Genomic DNA, 21673 nt, shown 5'->3' with positions numbered 1-21673 from the left:
AGGAGGAGAGAGACGGGCCCCACTATCAGCGGCAGGAACGAGAGTGGCCCGGGGTGTAAACAGCGCAGAGAGAGTGAATAAAGGGTGGGGGGAGAGAGTGAATAAAGGGTGGGAGGAGAGAGTGAATAAAGGGTGGGAGGAGAGAGTGAATAAAAGGTGGGAGGAGAGAGTGAATAAAGGGTGGGAGGAGAGTGAATAAAGGGCGGGGGGCAGAGAGTGAATAAAGGGTGAGAGGAGAGAGTGAATAAAGGGCGGGGGGCAGAGAGTGAATAAAGGGTGGGAGGAGAGAGTGAATAAAGGGCGGGGGGCAGAGAGTGAATAAAGGGTGGGAGGAGAGAGTGAATAAAGGATGGGAGGAGAGACTGAATAAAGGGTGGGAGGAGAGACTGAATAAAGGGTGGAGGGAGAGAGACAGAGTCCCCCCCCACCCTCCAAACAGCGATTCAACCAACAGTGAAAAAACAAAGAATGACATCACAGGAGGGCAGGTAGATGATTGGCTGGTGAGTATTTCAGCTTTTAGCTTTGTTTTAGATTTAAATTAGCAGCTGAGTAACTATCATTTGTTGATTATTATTAAATTAGTAACTTAGGGTTGGGGGGAAATTAAATAAATAATAAAGGGAAGCAACAAAAAAGAGCAAGAATGGAGTGGCTGGTTAAAGAGCGGAGTGACTGTACAAAGAGTGTGAGCAGATCAGCTGTACAAAGAGCAGGAGTTTACCTGTGAGGGAGCGGATAAACTGTACAAAGAGCGGGAGTTTACCTGTGAGGGAGCGGATAGACTTTACAAAGAGCGGGAGTTTACCTTTGAGGTAGCGGAGCTGCTGTATAAAGAGCAGAGCGGAGTTTACTTGTGAGGGAGCGGAGAGACTACATAAAGAGAAGAGCAGAATTTACCTGTGGGGGAGCAGAGCAGCTGTATAAAGAGCAGAGCGGAGTTTACCTGTGGGGGAGCAGAGCAGCTGTATAAAGAGCAGAGCAGAGTTTACCTGTGGGGGAGCAGAGCAGCTGTATAAAGAGCGGGTGTTTACCTGTGAGGGAGCGGAGTGACTGTATAAAGAGCAGAGCGGAGTTTACCTGTGAGGGAGGGGAGCGACTGTATAAAGAGCAGAGCAGAGTTTACCTGTGAGGGAGCGGAGCGACTGTATAAAGAGCAGAGCAGAGTTTACCTGTGAGGGAGCGGAGCGACTGTATAAAGAGCAGAGCGGAGTTTACCTGTGAGGGAGCGGAGAGGCTGCATAAAGAGAAGAGCAGAATTTACCTGTGAGGGAGGGGAGCGGCTGTATAAAGAGCAGAGCGGAGTTTACCTGTGAGGGAACGGAGAGGCTGTATAAAGAGCAGAGCAGAGTTTACCTGTGGGGGAGCAGAGCAGCTGTATAAAGAGCAGAGCAGAGTTTACCTGTGGGGGAGCAGAGCAGCTGTATAAAGAGCGGGAGTTTACCTGTGAGGGAGCGGAGAGGCTGTATAAAGAGCGGGAGTTTACCTGTGAGGGAGCGGAGCAGCTGTATAAAGAGCTAGGTAGCAGATTTAAAAGCAGGACTTCAAAGGTTGTAATCTCTGGATTACTCTCTGTGCCATGTGCTGATGAGTATAGGAATAGGAGGATAGAGAGAATGAATGTGTGGCTGAAGAGATGGTGCAGGAAGGAGGGCCTTAGTTTACTGGGTCACTGGGACTGTTTTTAATGAAGGTGGGGCCTGTACAAGTCGGAGGGTTGCACCTGAACCAGAATGGGACCAATATCCTTGCGGGGAGGTTTGCTAATGCTGTTGGGGGGGTGGTTTAAACTAATTTGGCAGGGGGATGGGATACAGAGAGGAGGTACAGTGGGGGTGATGCACAGCCAAATATAGAAGAGAAACTAAGTCAGTCTGGAAGACAGAGTAAATATAGACCTGCTAAGGCACAAGGGAATAATGCAAGGCTGGATTGCATATATTTTAACTCAAGGAGTCTTACAAGTAAGGCAGATGAATTGGGGGAGTTGATTAACACATGGGAATATGATATTGTTGCTATCACAGAGACATGGTTGAGGAAAGGGCAGGACTGGCAGCTCAATATTCCAGGGTATAGAATCCTCAAGCATTATTGGGGAGTGGGGGGGGATGGGCATGTAAGAGGAGGTGGCATTGCACTATTGATCAAGGAGTCAATTACTACAGTAAGGTGGGATGGTATCTTAGAAGGATCCCTCAAAAGAGGCCATATAGGTAGAACTTAAAAACAAAAAGGGGGCAATCACTTTGCTGGGAGTGTGCTATAGGCCTCTAAACAGGGGGAGCTCCTCTATCTCAGGCAAATCTCAGAGAAGCATAAAAATAATAGGGGATTTCAACTTCCCCAATATTAACTGGGATAGTCTTAGTGTGAAAGGCTTAGAGGGGGCGGACTTCTTAAAGTGCATCCAAGAGATGTTTTTGGGCCAGCACATAGAAAGTCCTACAAGAGAAGGGGCGGTACTGAACCAAGACCTTTTATACATATGTAAAAAGCAAGAGGGTAGCCAGGGAAAGGGTAGGCCCACTCAGGGACAGAGGTGGGAATCTGTGTGTGGAGCCAGAAGAAATGGGAGAGATACTAAATGAATACTTCTCATCAGTATTCACCAAAGAGAAGGACTTAGCAGTTGATTTGTCTAAGGAAGAGTGTATAGATATCCTGGATCATGTTGAGATCAAAAAAGAGGAGGTGTTAGGCGTCTTGAAGAATATTAAGGTGGATAAGTCCCCAGGGCCAGATGGGATCTATCCCAGAGTACTGAGGGAGGCAAGGGAGGAGATTGCTGGGGCCTTGACAGAAATCTTTGTATCCTCACTGGCTACGGGTGAGGTCCCAGAGCACTGGAGAATGGCCAATGTTGTTTCATTGTTTAAGAAGGGTACCAGGGATAATCCAGGAAATTACAGGCCGGTGAGCCTAACATCAGTGGTAGGGAAATTATTGGAGGAGATTCTTTGTGACAGGATTTACTACCATTTGGAAGCAAATGGGCATATTAGTGAGAGGCAGAATGGTTTTGCAAAGGGGAGGTCGTGTCTCACTAACTGGATCGAGTTTTTCGAGGAAGTGACAAAGATGATCGACGATGGAAGGGCAGTGGATGCTATTAACATGGATTTCAGCAAGGCCTTTGACAAGGTCCCTCATGGCAGACTGGTACAGAAGGTAAAGTCGCATGGGATCAGAGGTGAGCTGGCAGGATGGATACAGAATTGGCTTGGTCATAGAAGACAGAGGGTAGCAGTGGAAGGGTGCTTTTCTGAATGGAGAGCTGTGACTAGTGGAGTTCCGCAGGGATCAGTGCTGGGACTTTTGCTGTTTGTGGTATACATAAATGATTTGGAGGAAAATGTAACTGGGCTAATTAGTAAGTTTGCAGATGACACTAAGGTTGAAGGAGTTGCAGATAGTGAAGAGGATTGTCAAAGAATACAACGGGATATAGATCGGTTGGAGACTTGAGCAGAGAAATGGCAGATGGAGTTTAATCTGGACAAATGCAAGGTAATGCATTTTGGAAGGTCTAATACAGGCAGGAATTATACAGTAAATGGCAGAACCCTTAAGTGCACTGGCGGGCAGAGGGATCTGGGTGTACAGGTCCACAGGTCACTGAAAGTGGCAACGCAGGTGGATAAGGTAGTCAGGAAGGCATATGGCATGCTTGCCTTCATTGGCAGGGGTATTGAGTATAAAAGCTGGGAAGTCATGCTGCAGCTGTATAGAACCTTGGTTAGGCCACACTTGGAATATTGCGTGCAATTTTGGTCACCACATTACCAGAAGGATATGGAGGCATTGGAGAGGGTGCAGAGGAGGTTTACCAGGATGCTGCCTGGTCTGGAGGTTATTAGCTATGAGGAGAGGTTGGAGAAACTCGGATTGTTCTCACTAGAGCGACGGAGATTGAGGGGCGACTTGATAGAAGTTTACAAAATTATGAGTGGCATGGACAGAGTAGATAGTCAGAAGCTTTTTCCCAGGGTGGAACAGTCAATTACTAGGGGACATAGATTTAAGGTGAGAGGAGAAAACTATAAAGGTGATGTGCAGGGCAAGTTTGTGACGCAGAGGGTAGTGAGTGTCTGGAATTCGCTGCCAGAGGAGGTGGTGGAAGCAGGTACGATAGTGGTGTTTAAGAGGCAGCTTGACAAATACATGAATAGGATGGGAATAGAGGGATATGGACCCTGGAAGTGCAAAATATTTTAGTTGACGGGCAATATGATCGGTGCAGGCTTGGAGGGCCCAAGGGCCTGTTTCTGTGCTGTACTTTTCTTTGTTCTTTGTTCTTTTAATCTTAGGGAATGAAACCGGCAAGTGCTAGAAGTGTCAGTGGAGGAGCATTTCGTGGATAGTGACCATAACTCTTTAAGATTTAAGGTAGTTATGGAAAAGGACAAAGATGGACCAGAAATAAAGGTCTTGAATTGGGGGAAGGCTGATTTCAACATAAGACAGGATTTGGCCAAAGTGGACTGGAAGTAGCTACTTACAGGAAAGTCTACATCAGACCAGTGGGAGTCATTCAAAAAGGAAATAGTGAGAGTTCAGGGCCAACATGTTCCCGTAAAGGTGAAGGGTAGGACCAACAAATCCAGGGAACCCTGGATGTCAAGGGATATAGAGGATTGAATAAGGGAAAAAAAGGCTTATGGCAGATACAGGGGGCTGAAAACAGTGGAAGCCCTAGAAGAGTATAGGAAGTGTAGGGGGCACTTAAAAAAGTAATTAGGAGAGTGAAGAGGGGGCATGAAAAAACACTGGTGGGCAAGATAAAGGAAAATCCCAAGGCATTTTATAAATATATTAAGGGCAAGAGGATAACCAAGAGTAGGGCCTATTAGGGACCAAAGTGGCAATCGGCATGGGGAGCCGGAAGACATAGATGAGGTTTTATATGATTACTTTTCATCTGTGTTCACTATGGAGAAGGATGATATAAGTGTAGAAATCAGGGAGGCAGACTGTGATGTACTTGAACGAATTAGCATTGAAAGGGAGGAGGTTTTAGTGGACTTAAAAGTGGATAAATTCCCACGCCCAGATTAGATGTATGAGGCAGGGAGGAGATTGCAGGAGCTCTGATACTAATTTTCAAATCTATTTTGGCCACAGGTGAGGTGCCAGAGGACAGAAGGACAGCGAATGTGGTAGCCTTATTCAAGAAGGGAAGTAGGAATAAACCAGGTAATTACAGGCCAGTGAGGCTAACATCAGTGGTAGGGAAACATTGGAAAACATTCTCCACTTGGAGAGGCAGGGATTAATCAGGGATAGTCAGCATGGCTTTGTCAGGGGAAGATCACGTCTAACAAATTTGATCGAATTTTTTGAGGAGGTGACTAGTTGTGTAGATGAGGGTAGTGTGGTTGATGTAGTCTACATGGACTTCAGTAAGGCTTTTGACAAGGTCCCGCGTGGGAGAATCATCAAGAAGGTAAGAGCCCTTGGGATCCAGGGCAATTTGGCAAATTGGGTCCAAAATTGTCTTAGTGGCTGGAGGCAGAGGATAATTATCGAAGGTTGTTTTTGCAATTGGAAGCCTGTGACAAGTGGTGTACATCAAGTATTGGTGTTGGGACCCTTGCTATTTGTAGTCTACTTTAATGTCTTCATCATGAATATAGGAGGTATGATCAGTAAGTTTGCAGATGACATGAAAATTGGTGGTGTCGTAAATAGTGAGGAGGAAAGCCTTAGATTACAGTACAATATAGATGGGCTGATAAGATGGGCAGAGCAGTGGTAAATGAAATTTAATCCTGAGAAGTGTGAGGTGATGCATTTTGGGAGGACTAACACAACAAGGGAATACACAATGAATGGTAGGACCCTAGGAAGTACAGAGGATCAGAGGGACCTTGGTGTGACTGTCCATAGATCCCTGAAGGCAGCAGCACAGATAGATAAGGTGGTTAAGAAGGGATATGGGATACTTGCCTTTATCAGCTGAGGCATAGAATATAAGAGCAGGGGGGTTATGTTGGAGCTGTATAAAACACTAGTTCAGCCACAGTTGGAGCACTGCGTGCAGTTCTGGTTGCCACACTTTAGGAAGGATGTGATTGCACTGGAGACGATGCAGAGGAGATTCACCAGAATGCTGCCTGGGCTGGAGCGTTTCAGCTATGAATAGAGACTGGATAGGCTGGGGTTGTTTTCCTTAGAGCAGAGAAGGCTGAGTGGGGACCTGATAGAGGTATCCAAAATCATGAGGGGCATAGATAAGGTAGATAAGAAGAAACTTTTCCTCTTAGTGGAGGTGTCAATAACCAGGGGGCATCGATTTAAGGCAAGGGTCAGGAGCTTTAGAGGGGATTTGAGGAACATTTTCTTCACCCAGAGGGTGGTTGGAATCTGGAACTCACTGCCTGAGGGGGGTGGTAGAGGCAGGGACCCTCACAACATTTAAGAAGTATTTTGGTGTGCACTTGAAACGTCATAGTATACAGGGTTACGGGCCAAGTGCTGGAAAATGGGATTAGAATAGATGGGTACTTGATGGCCAGCATGGACATGATGGGCCGAAGGGCCTGTTTCTGTGCTGTATAACTCTATGACTATGACTCTATGAGGGTTCTATAGAAAAGAGCAAATGTTTCACAAAGTCAAGCTTTATAAGAGTACTTGATGCTGACAGTGTGTCTCCCAGACATTCCTTCTTTAATGATGGCTGCAAATACCTATAAACTCTAAATGAAGACAGTAAGCGAGATAGATCGCTGGCCCCTTCACCCTGTTCAACAAAATAAAGACTCTTATAAACGGGTGCCAACTCTGTTTGGACCAATTCCTGGAGGTTTGGTCACAGTACTTGATCACGTGGCTTTCTCTGCCATCTGTTAATGTTATTGCATTTATTTAAGCGTTTGATATCTGAGTTTTACTGAGGGAGGACATTGACTGACTAGAACTGAAGCTCAGAGATGGCAGTGCACATTCTGTTATATTGTTAACCTAAGAATCTTGCAAATTGATCATCTCCAGAGCTAGAGACCATGTACTGTACTCTAGTCATTCAGCTCCTTTACCAGGTATGGGCTGCTGTGCTTCCGCTGCCTAACATTGAGAAACCACAATCAAGCCACTTGATTGGCACCACATCCACAAATATTCACTCCCTCCACCACCGACGCACAGTAGCAGCAGTGGGTAACATCTACAAGGTGCACTGCAGAAACTCACCAAGGCTCCTTGGACAGCATCTTCCAAACTCACGACCACTACCATCTAGAAGGACAAGGGCAGCAGGTAGATGGGAACACCACCGTCTGGAAGTTCCCCTCCAAGTCACTCACCATCCTGACTTGGAAATATATCGCCATTCCTTCACTGTCGCTGGGTCAAAATCCTGGAATTCCCTCCCTAACAGCACTGTGGGTGTACCTGCACCACATGGACTGCAAGAGTTCAAGAAGGCAGCTCACCACCACCTTCTCAAGGGCAATTAGGGATGGACAATAAATGCTGGACTAGCCAGCGAAGCCCTTATCCCTTGAATAAATAATTTAAAAAAGCAACCAGGAGAGGCTGCTATGGTCAGGCACAGTGAATCTCCTTCATCTGCTGCTCCCAACTTACACCAATTCTACACTTTGCCATTTCTGTCACTGTCCAATTCAGTTGAAGCAACAACAACTTGTATTTATATAGCACCATTAATAATAGTGTTATAATCCAGTTGGGAACAATATTTATTTGGAAAGAAATCCAAATATCTGGTTTTAACCAATAGAACTACATTTTTTAACAAAACAAACTATTGTTCATAAAAGACTTAAAAAAAAACACAAGGAGATTTACCAGGGTGTTGCCTGGGCTGGAGAGTTTTAGTTATGAGGAGAGATTGGATAGACTGGGGTTATTTTCCTTGAAGCAGAGGAGATTGAGGGGGGATATGATTAAGGTGTATAAAATTATGAGGGGAAAAAATAGGGTAGACAGGAAGGAACTTTTCCCCTTGGTGGAGGGCTCAATAACCAGGGGGCAAAGATTTAAGGGAAGGGGCAGGAGGTTTATAGGGGATGTGAGGAAGAATTTTTTCACCCGTAGGGTGGTGGGAATCTGGAACTCACTGCCTGAAAGGGTGGTAGAGGCAGAAACACTCATAACAACATTTAAGAAGTATTTGGATGTGCACTCACGATGCCATGGCATACAAGGCTATGGGCCTAGTGTTGGAAAATGGGATTAGAATAGCTCGGTACTTGTTTGACCGGTGCAGACTCGATGGGCAAATGGCCTTTTTCTGTGCTGTAGACCTCTATGACTCTAAGGATTATTCACATAACAATAATACGTATCTTATGCACTCAGGTTTATTTCCTACTTACCCCAAAAATTCTCTTTTAAGATACATCAATCATAAAGTTTTTTATTTCTGTAGGGACCACCCATAAGTATGCCACAGTCCTCGTCAGAATTCTCCTCAGCTCCAAGGTAAAACTCCCATTTACCCTCTCTTGATTGTGGAGGCCTCAGTCCCTTGTTCTGGTTACTTTTTTTTGCAATAACACATAGTGACACCTATTGTAGATTCTCCCCCTAGCTTCAAACTAGGCAATCTTTCAGCTTGTGTTCCCTTTCAAGATTCAAACTGAGATTAAAGGGGAGAGGAGGGAAGGTGCTGATGGCATTCTGGTAATGTCAATGGACTAGTAATCCAAAGGCCCAGTTTAATGCTCTGAGGAGATGGGCCTGGTCTGGCCTACATGAGACTCCAGATCCACAACAATGTGGTCAACTCTTAACTGCCCTCTGAAATGGCCAAGTGAGACACTCGGTTATGTCAAACCACTACAGAAGAGCTGATGAGAAATGAAACCGGATGGGCCACTCGGCGTCATCCTAGGCACTGGAAATGACAACGACACACCCAGCCCTGTCGACCCTGCAAAGTCCTCCTTACTAACATCTGAGGGCTTGTGCCAAAATTGGGAGAGCTGTCTCACAGACTAGTCAAGCAATAGCCTGACATAGTCGTCCTCACAAAATCATAACTTACAGATAATGTCCCAGGCTCCACCATCACCATCCCTGGGTATGTCCAGTCCTACCGGCAGGACAGACTGAGCACGGGTGGCGGCACAGTGGTATACAGTCAGGAGGGAACTGCCCTGGGAGTCCTCAACATCAGAGTCAGAATCACAGAATTGTTATGGCGCAGAGGGAGGCCATTCAGCCCATCAACTCCTGACCATATCAAGTCTCATGGCATCAGGTCAAATATGGGCAAAGGAACCTTCTGATTACCATGTAGCGCCCTCCCTCAGCTGATGAATCAGTGCTCCTCCATGTTGAACACCACTTGGAGGAAGCAATGACGGTGGCAAATGCACAGAATGTACTATAGGTGGGGGACTTCAATGTCCACCACCAAGACTGGTTCAGTAGCCCCACTTCTGGCTGAGTCCTAATGGACATAGCTGCTAGACTGGGTCTGTGACAGGTGGTGAGGGAACCAACAAGAGGGAAAAGCCTATTTGACCTCACCCTCACCAACCTACCTGTTGCAAATGCATCTGTCCATGATAATATTGGTAGGAATGACCACTGCAAAGCCCACATGGAAACAAAGTCCTGTCTTCACACTGAGGATGCCCTCCATTGTGCTTTGTGGCACTGCCACCACCATGCTAAATGAGATAATTTTGAGAAGATCTAGCAACACAAAAATTGAGGCACATGGGCCATCGGCAGCAGTAGAGTTGTACTCAACTATAATTTGTAACCTCATGGCCCAGCATATCCCCCACTCTACCATTACCATCAAGCCAGGGGATCAATGAAGAGTGCAGATGGGCATGCTAGGAGCAGCACCAGGCATACCTAAAAATGAGGTTTCAACCTCGTGAAGCTATAACACAGGACTACGTGTGTACCAAACAACATAAGCAGCAAGTGATAGACGGGGCTAAGCGATCCCACAACCAACAGGTCAGATCTAAGCTCTGCAGCCCTGCCACATCTAGTCATGAATGGTGGTGCACAATTAAACAACTCGAGGAGCAGACTCCACAAATATGCCCATTCTCAGTGACAAGACCAGCACATCAGTGCAAAAGATAAGGCTGAAGCATGGGCAACCATAATTAGCCAGAAGTGCCGAGTGGGTGATTCATCTCTTCCGGAGGTTCCTAGCATCACAGATGCCACTCTTCAGCCAACTCGATTCAGCCGTGATATCAAGAAATGGCTGAGGGCACTAAATACTGCAAAGGCTATGAGCCCTGACAATATTCCAGCAAAAGTACCAAAGACTTGTGCTCCAGAACCAACTGCACCCCCAGCCAAGCTGTTCCAGAACAGCTACAACACTGACATCTACCCAGCTATATGGAAATAGCAGGACAAATCCAACCCGGCCAGTAACCACCCCATAAGTCTACTCTCGATCATTAGCAAAGTGATGGAAGGGGTCATCAACAGTGCTATCAAGCAGCACTACTCAGAAATAACCTGCTCATGGACACTCAGTTTGGGTTCCGCCAGGCCTACTCAACTCCTGACTTCATTACAGCCTTGGTCCAAGCATGGACAAAAGAGCTGAACTCCAGAAGTGAGGTGAGAGTGATTGCCTTTGACATCAAGGCAGTATTTGACCGAGTGTGGCATCAAGGAGCCCTAGCAAAACTGGAGTCAATGGGAATCAGGGAGTAAACTCTCCACTGGTTGGAGTCAAACCTAGCACAAAGGAAGATGATTGTGGTTGTTGGAGGTCAGTCATCTCAGCTCCAGGAAATCACTGCAGGAGTTCCTCAGGGTAGTGTCCTTGGCCCAACCTTCTTCAGCTGCTTCAACAACCTTCCTTCCATCATAAGGTCAAAAGTGGGGATGTTTGCTGATGATTGCTCAATGTTCAGCACCATTCGCGACTCCTCAGATACTGAGGCAGTCCATGTCCAAATGCAACAAAACCTGGAAAATATCTAACCACCTTCCTTTGGCATTCACTGGCATTACCGTCACTGAATTTTTAAAAATTCATTCATGGGGTGTGGGTGTTGCTGACTAGGCCAGCATTTATTGTCAATCCTTGTTTGAACTCAAGAAAGTTGGGGTTGCCATTGACCAGAAACTGAACTGGACTCGCCATATAAATTATGTGACTACAAGAGCAGGTCAGAGGCTGGGAATTTTTCAGCGAGTAACTCATGTCCTGACTTCCCAAAGTCTGTTTGCCATCTACAAGGCACAAGTCAGGAGTGTGATGGAATACTCTCCACTTGCCTGGATGAGTGCAGCTCCAACAACACTCAAGGAGCTCGACACCATCCAGGACAAAGCAGCCTGCTTGATTGGCATCTCAACCACAAACATTCACTCCCTCCACCACCAACACACAGTGATAGCAGTGTGTACCATCTACAAGATGGTACTGCAGTAACTCACCAAGGCTCCTTCAATAGTACCTTCCAAATGCACGACCACTACCATCTAGCAGGACTAGGGCAGCAGACACATGGGAACACCACCACCTGGAAGTTCCCCTCCAAGCCACTCACCATCCTGACTTGGAAATATAATCGCCGTTCCTTCATTGTTGCTGGGTCAAAATCCTGGAAATCCCTTCCTAACAGCACTTTGGGTGTCCCTACACCACATGGTGTGCAGTGATTCAAGACGGCAGCTCATCACCACCGTCTCAAGAACAATTAGGGATGGGCAATAAATGCTGGTCTAGCCAGCGATGCCCACCTCCCGTGAAAGAATAAAAAAAATTAAACCTCACCCACCTTCCACGTAGTCAATGATGAAGTTAGTGTTTTACCCTGCTTACAGCACAAGTCTATCTAACTGCCATTTATTTTGGCTAAGTTCTCTCAGTGAGCTGCAAACCACATGAAGTCCAAACTACAAATAAAAAACGTCTCCCAGCAAACACCCAGATACATTGAAACCAGAGAGCCTTCCTGAGCTCTACCCATCTCCACAACAATATAACTTGCTCTGGCTATCCTCTAATCAACCTTTAAGCTCTTTATACCTCATTTACAATTTCTCCCACTTGGAAAGTCCACCTGCTGTTTTATGACTCCATCTCTTCTATTCTGACTCCACTGGACAAATGGGTAACCTTCTGAACTGCCATTTCTCTTAGGTGTTCTGGCAATCACTAAAGCCCAGCACTTTAGCTACTTTACCTCCATAATAAGTCTTCCAAAAACTAAACATTACAGCTAAAATATTAACATGAACCATGAACTAGATATTCACAATGATGGTAAAACATCCCAAAGTGCTTCACAGTAGAGATTATCAAACAAAATTTAACACTGAGGCACATAAAGTGATATTTGGTCAGGTGACCAAATGCTCGATCAAAGATGTAGGTTTTAAGGAGCATCTTAAAAGGAGGAAAGGCAGATGGGTTAGGGAGGGAATTCCAGAGCTTAGAGCACAGGTAACTGAAAGCAAGGCAACCAAAGGCAGTTATTAAATTCAGAGATGGGAAGAGGTTAGAATTAGAGGAGGGCGGATATCTGGGAAGATTGAGGGGCTGGAGGAGTTTTGACATAGGGAAGGGTTAGGCCATGGCAGGATTTGAAAACAAGGATAAGAATTTTAAAATTGAGGTTTTGTTTAAACAGGAAGCCAATGTAGGTCAGTAAGCACAAAGGTGATGATGATGTGAGCTAAGACACGGGCAGATTTTTGGATGACCTCATTTATACTCGGTAAAATGTAAGAGGTCAGCCAGGAGTGTATTGGAATAGTCAAGTCTAGAGGTAACAAAGACACGAATGTTGGTCTCTGCAGCAGATAAGCTGAGGCAGGAGCAGAGACGGGCTATGTTACAGAAGTGGAAATAGACTTAGAAGAGGACATGTGGTCAAGCTCATCATGGGATCTAATATGACACTGAGGTTGCAAACAGTCTGGTTCAGCCTCAGCAATCACCAAGGCTAGTTTGACAGCACCTTCCAAACCCATGCACTTGATCACTGAGAAGGACAAGGGCAGCAGATGCACAGGAACAACACCACCTGCAAGTTCCCCTTTGAGATACACACCGTCCTGACTTGGAAACATATCGCTGTTCTATCACTGTCACTGGTTCAAAAATCTGGAACTCCCTCCCAACAGCACTGTGGGTGTACCTACACCACCTGGACTGCAGCGGTTCAAGGCAGCTCACCACCACTTGGGGCAATTAGTAATAGACAATAATTGCTGGCCAGGAGCAAATGAAAAAAGACAATTGCCAGGGAGAGGGTGGAGTCAGTGACAGACAATATCAAGAACAGACAATATCCTCCAGCTTCCTAATATTTAATTGCAAGATATTTCTCTTCATACAATCTTGGATGTTGGGCAAGCAGCCTGATAATTTAGAGAAAGTGGAGGGATTGAGAGAGGATGAGATGACTGTAGATTCTTCATCTTGTGTTGTGAGATTCCTTTGCGGAGGTGAAGTTTCCTGAGTTGTGAAGATGTGGAAATTTGCTCCCAATCAAAAAGAATTTCTATGGGACCTTATCAAATCTCTCAGAAATCTGTCAACATGCCTTAATTACTTACTTTGAAACACAGTGACTGTATTGTCAGCAGACAGAGAAACACCAAGATCTCACAAACAGCAATAAGATGAATAACCTAAAACAAAAACAGAATTACCTGGAAAAACTCAGCAGGTCTGGCAGCATCGGCGGAGAAGAAAAGAGTTGACGTTTCGAGTCCTCATGACCCTTCGACAGAACTTGAGTTCGAGTCCAAGAAAGAGTTGAAATATAAGCTGGTTTAAGGTGTGTGTGTGGGGGGCGGAGAGATAGAGAGAGAGAGAGAGGTGGGGGGGGGGGGTTGTGGTTGTAGGGACAAACAAGCAGTGATAGAAGCAGATCATCAAAAGATGTCAACGACAATAGTACAATAGAACACATAGGTGTTAAAGTTAAAGTTGGTGATATTATCTAAACGAATGTGCTAATTAAGAATGGATGGTAGGGCACTCAAGGTATAGCTCTAGTGGGGTTTTTTTTAAAAATAATGGAAATAGATGGGAAAAGGAAAATCTTTATAATTTATTGGAAAAAAAAAGGAAGGGGGAAACAGAAAGGGGGTGGGGATGGGGGAGGGAGCTCACGACCTAAAGTTGTTGAATTCAATATTCAGTCCGGATGGCTGTAAAGTGCCTAGTCGGAAGATGAGGTGTTGTTCCTCCAGTTTGCGTTGGGCTTCACTGGAACAATGCAGCAAGCCAAGGACAGATATGTGGGCAAGAGAGCAGGGTGGAGTGTTAAAATGGCAAACGACAGGGAGGTTTGGGTCATTCTTGCGGACAGACCGCAGGTGTTCTGCAAAGTGGTCGCCCAGTTTACGTTTGATCTCTCCAATGTAGAGGAGACCACATTGGGAGCAACGAATGCAGTAGACTAAGTTGGGGGAAATGCAAGTGAAATGCTGCTTCACTTGTAAGGAGTGTTTGGGTCCTTGGACGGTGAGGAGAGAGGAAGTGAAGGGGCAGGTGTTGCATCTTTTGCGTGGGCATGGGGTGGTGCCATAGGAGGGGGTTGAGGAGTAGGGGGTGATGGAGGAGTGGACCAGGGTGTCCTGGAGGGAGCGATCCCTACGGAATGCCGATAAGGGGGGCGAAGGGAAGATGTGTTTGGTGGTGGCATCATGCTGGAGTTGGCGGAAATGGCGGAGGATGATCCTTTGAATGCGGAGGCTGGTGGGGTGATAAGTGAGGACAAGGGGGACCCTATCATGTTTCTGGGAGGGAGGAGAAGGCGTGAGGGCGGATGCGCGGGAGATGGGCCGGACACGGTTGAGGGCCCTGTCAACGACCGTGGGTGGAAAACCTCGGTTAAGGAAGAAGGAGGACATGTCAGAGGAACTGTTTTTGAATGTAGCATCATCGGAATAGATGCGACGGAGGCGAAGGAACTGAGAGAATGGGATGGAGTCCTTACAGGAAGCGGGGTGTGAGGAGCTGTAGTCGAGATAGCTGTGGGAGTCGGTGGGTTTGTAATGGATATTGGTGGACAGTCTATCACCAGAGATTGAGACAGAGAGGTCAAGGAAGGGAAGGGAAGTGTCAGAGATGGACCACGTGAAAATGATGGAGGGGTGCAGATTGGAAGCAAAATTAATAAATTTTTCCAAGTCCCGATGAGAGCATGAAGCGGCACCAAAGTAATCATCGATGTACCAGAGAAAGAGTTGTGGAAGGGGGCCGGAGTAGGACTGCAACAAGGAATGTTCCACATACCCCATAAAGAGACAGGCATAGCTGGGGCCCATGCGGGTACCCATAGCCGCACCTTTTATTTGGAGGAAGTGAGAGGAGTTGAAGGAGAAATTGTTCAGCGTGAGAACAAGTTCAGCCAGACGGAGGAGAGTAGTGGTGGATGGGGATTGTTCGGGCCTCTGTTCGAGGAAGAAGCTAAGGGCCCTCAGACCATCCTGGTGGGGGATGGAGGTGTAGAGGGATTGGACGTCCATGGTGAAGAGGAAGCGGTTGGGGCCAGGGAACTGGAAATTGTTGATGTGACGTAAGGTGTCAGAGGAATCACGGATGTAGGTGGTAAGGAACTGGACAAGGGGAGAGAGAAGGGAGTCAAGATAACGAGAAATGAGTTCTGTGGGGCAGGAGCAAGCTGAGATGATCGGTCTACCGGGGCAGTTCTGTTTGTGGATTTTGGGTAGGAGATAGAAGCTGGCCGTCTGAGGTTGGGCGACTATCAGGTTGGAAGCTGTGGGAGGGAGATCCCCAGAGGAGATGAGGTCAGTGACAGTCCTGGAAACAATGGCTTGATGTTCAGTGGTGGGGTCATGGTCCAGGGAGAGGTAGGAGGAAGTGTCTGCGAGTTGACGCTCAGCCTCCGCGAGGTAGAGGCCAGTGTGCCAGACAACAACAGCACCACCCTTGTCAGCGGGTTTGATGACAATGTCAGGGTTGGACCTGAGAGAATGGAGTGCAGTAAGTTCAGAGAGAGACAGGTTAGAATGGGTGAGAGGAGCAGAGAAATTGAGACGACTAATGTCGCGCCGACAGTTCTCAATGAAAAGATCGAGAGAAGGTAAGAATCCAGAGGGAGGGGTCCGGGTGGAGGGAGAATATTGGAGATGGGTAAAAGGATCCATTGAACTGGGAGAGGACTCCTGCCCAAAGAAGTGAGCCCGGAGACGAAGACGGCAGAAGAGTTCAGTATCATGCTGAGCACGAAATTCATTGAGGTGAGAGCGTAAGGGTATGAAACTAAGTCCTTTGCTGAGCACTGAACGATGAATAACCTGTTGATCTTTGTTTTGGTAATGTTAGTTGACGCATGAACATTGGCCAGGACACAGGGAGAACTCCCCTGCTCTTCAAAAAATGCCGTGGGATCTTAAACATCTCCCCAACTGGCAGTAAAAACTAAAACAACGGACTGACATCCCAGAGCTCGCGGATTACTAATGTAATGGCTTATAACCAACAGATGTCTGGCTTAGTTGTATTTATCACAGATCAAATTACACTTCTTTTCAAAGCTATTAAATTTATGCCAGCGCATAGAGCTAGTGCAGGCTAATAGTATTAGCAACAAACCCTGTTTAAAATAATGCAATACTTGGAATTCAATTGTGGAATCTCGTAAACAATTCAAACATTTTCCATTTGAACAGTTCCTGTTCCCAATATTCAACCACCTCCAAAGAAAAGTTATTGGCAGCTCATGTTATAGATTTACAATGGTGGGGGCTCTGGGATGTAAATCATGAGCTTAGGGGGTGGGATAATGATTTCAGGTGTAGGATTGGTCCTGGTTCGGAGGGGGAGTCACCAGAGATTGTGTACAATGACTTCGAACTGAGCCATAATTTGTTATTTTAGTGTCAGCAAGACCTTGATCTTCCTTATAGTACAGCTTGTACCACACTGACCATGCAGTTTTGGGACAGAGGATTAAATCCAGTGTTGGTAACAGCCCCTTCCCACTGCTGCCTGTAAGAGTTGTAAGTTGAGCAAGTTTTGGCAGTCTTTACCTCCCAATGAAATATTAAACACACAAATTTGTCCAATATTTGTCTTTTCTACAATAATATCCTTGCCCTGGCAGCACAGGTGGCCATTCAGCCCATTGTGCCTGTGCTGCCTCTTTGCTAGTAGCCTCAAAGTGCCACTGCCCCACTCTCTTGATAATAGCCCTGCATCAATCCCAAACTAATCCCACTGCCTTGCTTTCGCCCCATAATCCTGTATCTTGGTCTGGTGCAAATTTTCATGCAATATTCCTTTAAAAGATACAACAGTCTTTGCCTCAACCACTCCCTGTGATAAATCATTCCCTGCGTAATGATCTTTTTTCCTAAAATTTCTGTAACAATTTTAAATTAATGTCCCCTCATTACTGACTTCCTCAGAGGTAATAAGTCTTTCCCTATCCAGGCAATCAAAATCTCAATTAAATCTCCTCTTAGCTTTCCCTACTTGAGTGAGAATAGTGAAAGTATACCAAGTGCCTTATAATTATAGTTTCCCATCCATGGCATCTTCTTGGTGAATCTACTCTATACATTGTCATGTCATTTCTATTCAAACTGAATGATGGTTCCTTAAAAACCAACCTGTTTCACCACATTTTTGGTTATCTGTCCTAATACCTGTGACTTGGTGAACTGCCTTGGGACATTTTACTGGGAGATAAATATGTTATTATGGTGCCCAAGAATTCAGCAAACAGGAATGAGTTTGTGAAGCTTTGTAACTTGCAGCTAGGTTGATTTTGAATTCTAGAATGCAGCTCCTGATTGCCAGTTTGACCATTGAGGTTTGGTTTGAGCGCTAGTAACTCCTGTAGTGTTAATCCATTTGATTATGTGATGGAAAACAGCCAGGTCATGTACCTCTGACATTGCAGAACATATCCTGATAAAGATATCCCCACCAGTAGATTGCATGTGCTTCTGGCATGTGTGTGACTGGAGAGTTTGTTGGGATAGGGAAGGAGGGAGGTAAGTTCATGGTGCATTGTCTGGCTAGATTAAGCCAGCTAGACCACGTGATTTTTACCATCTTTTTCCATGTGTTTGTATTTTCTGTCTACAGTAATTTTCCTCCAAATCCAATGAGATCTATCTAACCTAAGCAGTAACCTGTTACTATTCCCTCGCCACTGCTGACTCAGCTGCTGTGCATTTCCAACATCTGCAGTTCTCCTTTCCACCACTTGCTTGCTGTGTTAGTCAGCATTTCATCTTTCCATTTCTCTTTCTCATGTTTGATCCATAATTTTCCCCTCATCCAGTTGCTCATTACATTGAAAAGCAACAAATTAGAAAGACTGTGCTTAAATCAATGTCAGCTCGCAACTCTCACTGGCATCAGTGCATCCCAAATTATTGGTCATGAGCCATTGTCCCACACTTTTGCTCACAACAAAATAGATGTTCAAGGTCAGAGAGTTTAATTGCCATTAAGCAAATGGAAGCTATGTTAAAGGTGCTCTATTAAAACAAGTTGTTGCTCTTTGTTCTATTTTCACCATCCTTCAGTTTTTACAAACCCCTTATAGTGCGAGTCCCAAGAGCAATGTCAAAGGAGATCTTCTAATTATATATAAATAAAATTGCTCTCAAGCACAAGGTTTTACAAGCATGTGAAATGAACAAATACAGTGCAAAAATCCCCTAAGTCATATGATATTTCAAATACCCTCCTGTTATACAGGTCCAAACAGGGCCCAGTACAGCATCTCCTGTTATACAGGACAGACCAGACCCTCACACAGTCACCTCCTGTTACACAGAACAGACATCCTTCTGATGGTATAAAATGAGGCTGAGAGTGAATCGTTTCCCTGCCTCCTCCCAACACCCAGCTATGGCTGATCTGTAGATGCCAGCTGCTGCACTGGGCTTCCCTCATGCTGCCTGATTCTGTGGAAGCACAAAGATCTTGGCAAAGAGTAAGGCCAAGGTCACGGTTTCTGGGCACAAGCAGAACTGGAATGGGGAGAGAATGGAGTAAATCAAACAATAGGGTTTAGTTACATTAGGAGAAGATGTGGAACACAGTGTGGTTGAGTAGTTTCATGGTTCAGAGCTCTTGAAAATTGTTTATTTTTCATTAAAGCTGGAGGATTTTTGTAAGAAACTTGTTGGAAGTACATTCACTTTGGCTCAATTGAAAATTCAGTAAGCTTCCTTTCCAAATTGAATTCACCTGAACACTGAGTTGTACAGAGCTATAGTAGACTCTCATCGAGAGTAACTGGATTCAGTTCTGGGTACCGCACCTCAGGAAGGATATATCAGCCTGGAGGGTTGGGGGACAGTACCATTTTACCAGAATGATGCTGAGGCTGAAAGCTTTATGAGAACAGGTACACGGACCAGTCTTGTATGCCCTCAACTTTAAATTAAGGGGTGATCGGTTGATGACGATTCAAGGAGTTGAAAGTGTCAAAAGAGAGAAACTATTTCCTTTGGTGGAATGCCAAACCTTAGAATGATAGAACCAGGCTATTCAGGGATAAAGCAGGAAACAATTCTTCACACAAAGGGGAGTGGAAATCTGGAACTCTCTCTCCCAAAAAGCCATTGAAACTGTAAAAAAATGAGGATTTGTGCAAGGGTGTTGAGGGATATGGAAGCAAGGCAGGTAAATGGATTTAAGTTATATGTCAACCCGAACAGAATGGCGAAATAAGCTCAACAGACTGAATGGACTCTCCCTGTTCCTAATTGTCCATACTGCCAAGTATCTCACTTCCAATCCACGTTATAGGGAAACCCACAGAAAGCATCTAGCCCGATTCAGAATGCACAATGTAAATGTGTTGGAAACAGTTCAGAGGAGGTTTGCCAGACTAATACCAGGGATGGGCAGGTGTCTGATAAGGAAAGGTTGGACAGGTTTGGCTTGTATCAACTGGAGTTTAGAAGAGTAAAAGGTGACTTGTTGAAACATAACATGATCCTGAAGGGTCTTGACAGGGTGGATGTGGAAAGGATGTTTCCTCTTGTGGGAGAATCTAGAACTAGGGGTCACTATTTAAAACCAAGGAGTCACCCATTTAAGACAGAGGTGAGAATTTTTTTGCTCTGAGGGTTGAGAGTCTTTGGAACTCTCTTCCTCAAAAGGCAGTGGAAGCAGAGTCTTTGAATACTTCGGGATAAAATCAATAGTCACTAAGTGCAGGATAATTAAGGAAAGCCAGCATGGATTCATTAACGGTAAATCATGTTTAACTAGCTTGTTGGAGTTTTTTGAGGAGGTAACAGAAAACGTTGATAAGGTGTATATGGATTTTCAAAAGGCATTTGATACAGTGTCAAACAGACTTGTGAACAAAATTCTAGCTCATGGAATAAAAGGGAAAGTAGGCACTTGGATAAGAAATTGGCTGAGTGACAGGAAACAGAGGGTAGTTATAAATGGTTGTTTTTCAGATTGGAGGAAGGTTTGTAGTGGAGTTCCCCAGGGGTCAGTGTTGGGACCTTTGTTTTTTGTTATATATTAATGACCTAGATGTGCGGGGCATGATTTCAAAATTTGCTTTTGATACGAAGATTGGAAATGTTGTCAACTGTGATGGGGATAGTCTCGAGCTTCAAAAGGACATAGACATGGTGGATTGGGCAAACAAGTGGCAGATGGAGTTCAATGCAGAGAAGTGTGAGGTGATCCATTTTAGCAGAAAGAATATGGAGAGACAGCATAAGATAAAGGGAGAGCCTCTAAGGGGTGGTGCAGGAACAGGGGGGCCTCGGTGTATACGTACATAGGTCATTGAAGATGGCAGGGCATATTGAGAGCAGTTAAAGTATATAGTATCCTAGGTTTTATTAATAGGGGCTTTGAGTACAAGAGTAAGGGGATCATTTTGAACTTGTATAAGACACTAATTAGTACTCCAGATGAAGCCTGAGTCCAGTTCTGGGGGCCATACTTGAGGGAGGATGTGAAGACATTGGAGAGAGTACAGAGGAGATTCACAAGAATGATTCCCAGGATGAAGAACTGTAGCTACGAGGATGGACTGGGAGAGGTTGGGACTCTTTTTCTTGGAGAAAAGGCTGAGGAGACTTAATAGAGGTATTCAAGCTCCTGAGGGGTATGGACAGGGTAAACAGTAAGAAACTGTTCCCACTCAAGAGAGCAACAAGAACTATTGGCAAAAGGAGTAAATGTGATGCAAGGAAAAATTTCTGAAACTTCCTGAAAGGGTGGTGGAGGCAGGTTCGATCGAGGTAATCAAAAGGGAATTGGATTGCTATCTGAAAAGTGAGGATAAGGCAGGGGAGTGGGACTAGGTGGAGTGTTCTTTTGGAGAGCCAGTGTGGTGCAGATTTGAAGGGCCAAATGACCTCCTTCTGCACTGTAAAGATTCTGTGATATTCAAGAGAGAGCTAGGTAGATTCTTGATAAGCAAGGGGGTTATTGGGGGTTGGTGGGAATGTGGAATTGAGATTATAATCAGATCAGCCATGATCTAATTGAATGGCAGAGCAGGATCGAGGGGCCAAGTGGCCTATGCCTAATTCATATGTTGATATGTTTGTAACCTCATCGACTGCTAGCCATTGTATAAAGACACCCAACTGACATTACTGGTCGGTTTGACTGTAGCAGTGAGAAATACATCAGCAAAACCCCCTTTAAAAGACATTGCCTGACCCTGGAGGAGGCGAGGTGATTTCTGCAAGGATCAGCCGCTTCCCACTCTCTGGTATT

The sequence above is a fragment of the Carcharodon carcharias genome, chromosome 10, assembly GCF_017639515.1.
Source record: "Carcharodon carcharias isolate sCarCar2 chromosome 10, sCarCar2.pri, whole genome shotgun sequence".
Lineage (NCBI taxonomy): Eukaryota > Metazoa > Chordata > Chondrichthyes > Lamniformes > Lamnidae > Carcharodon > Carcharodon carcharias.
This window is presented reverse-complemented; position numbering follows the sequence as displayed.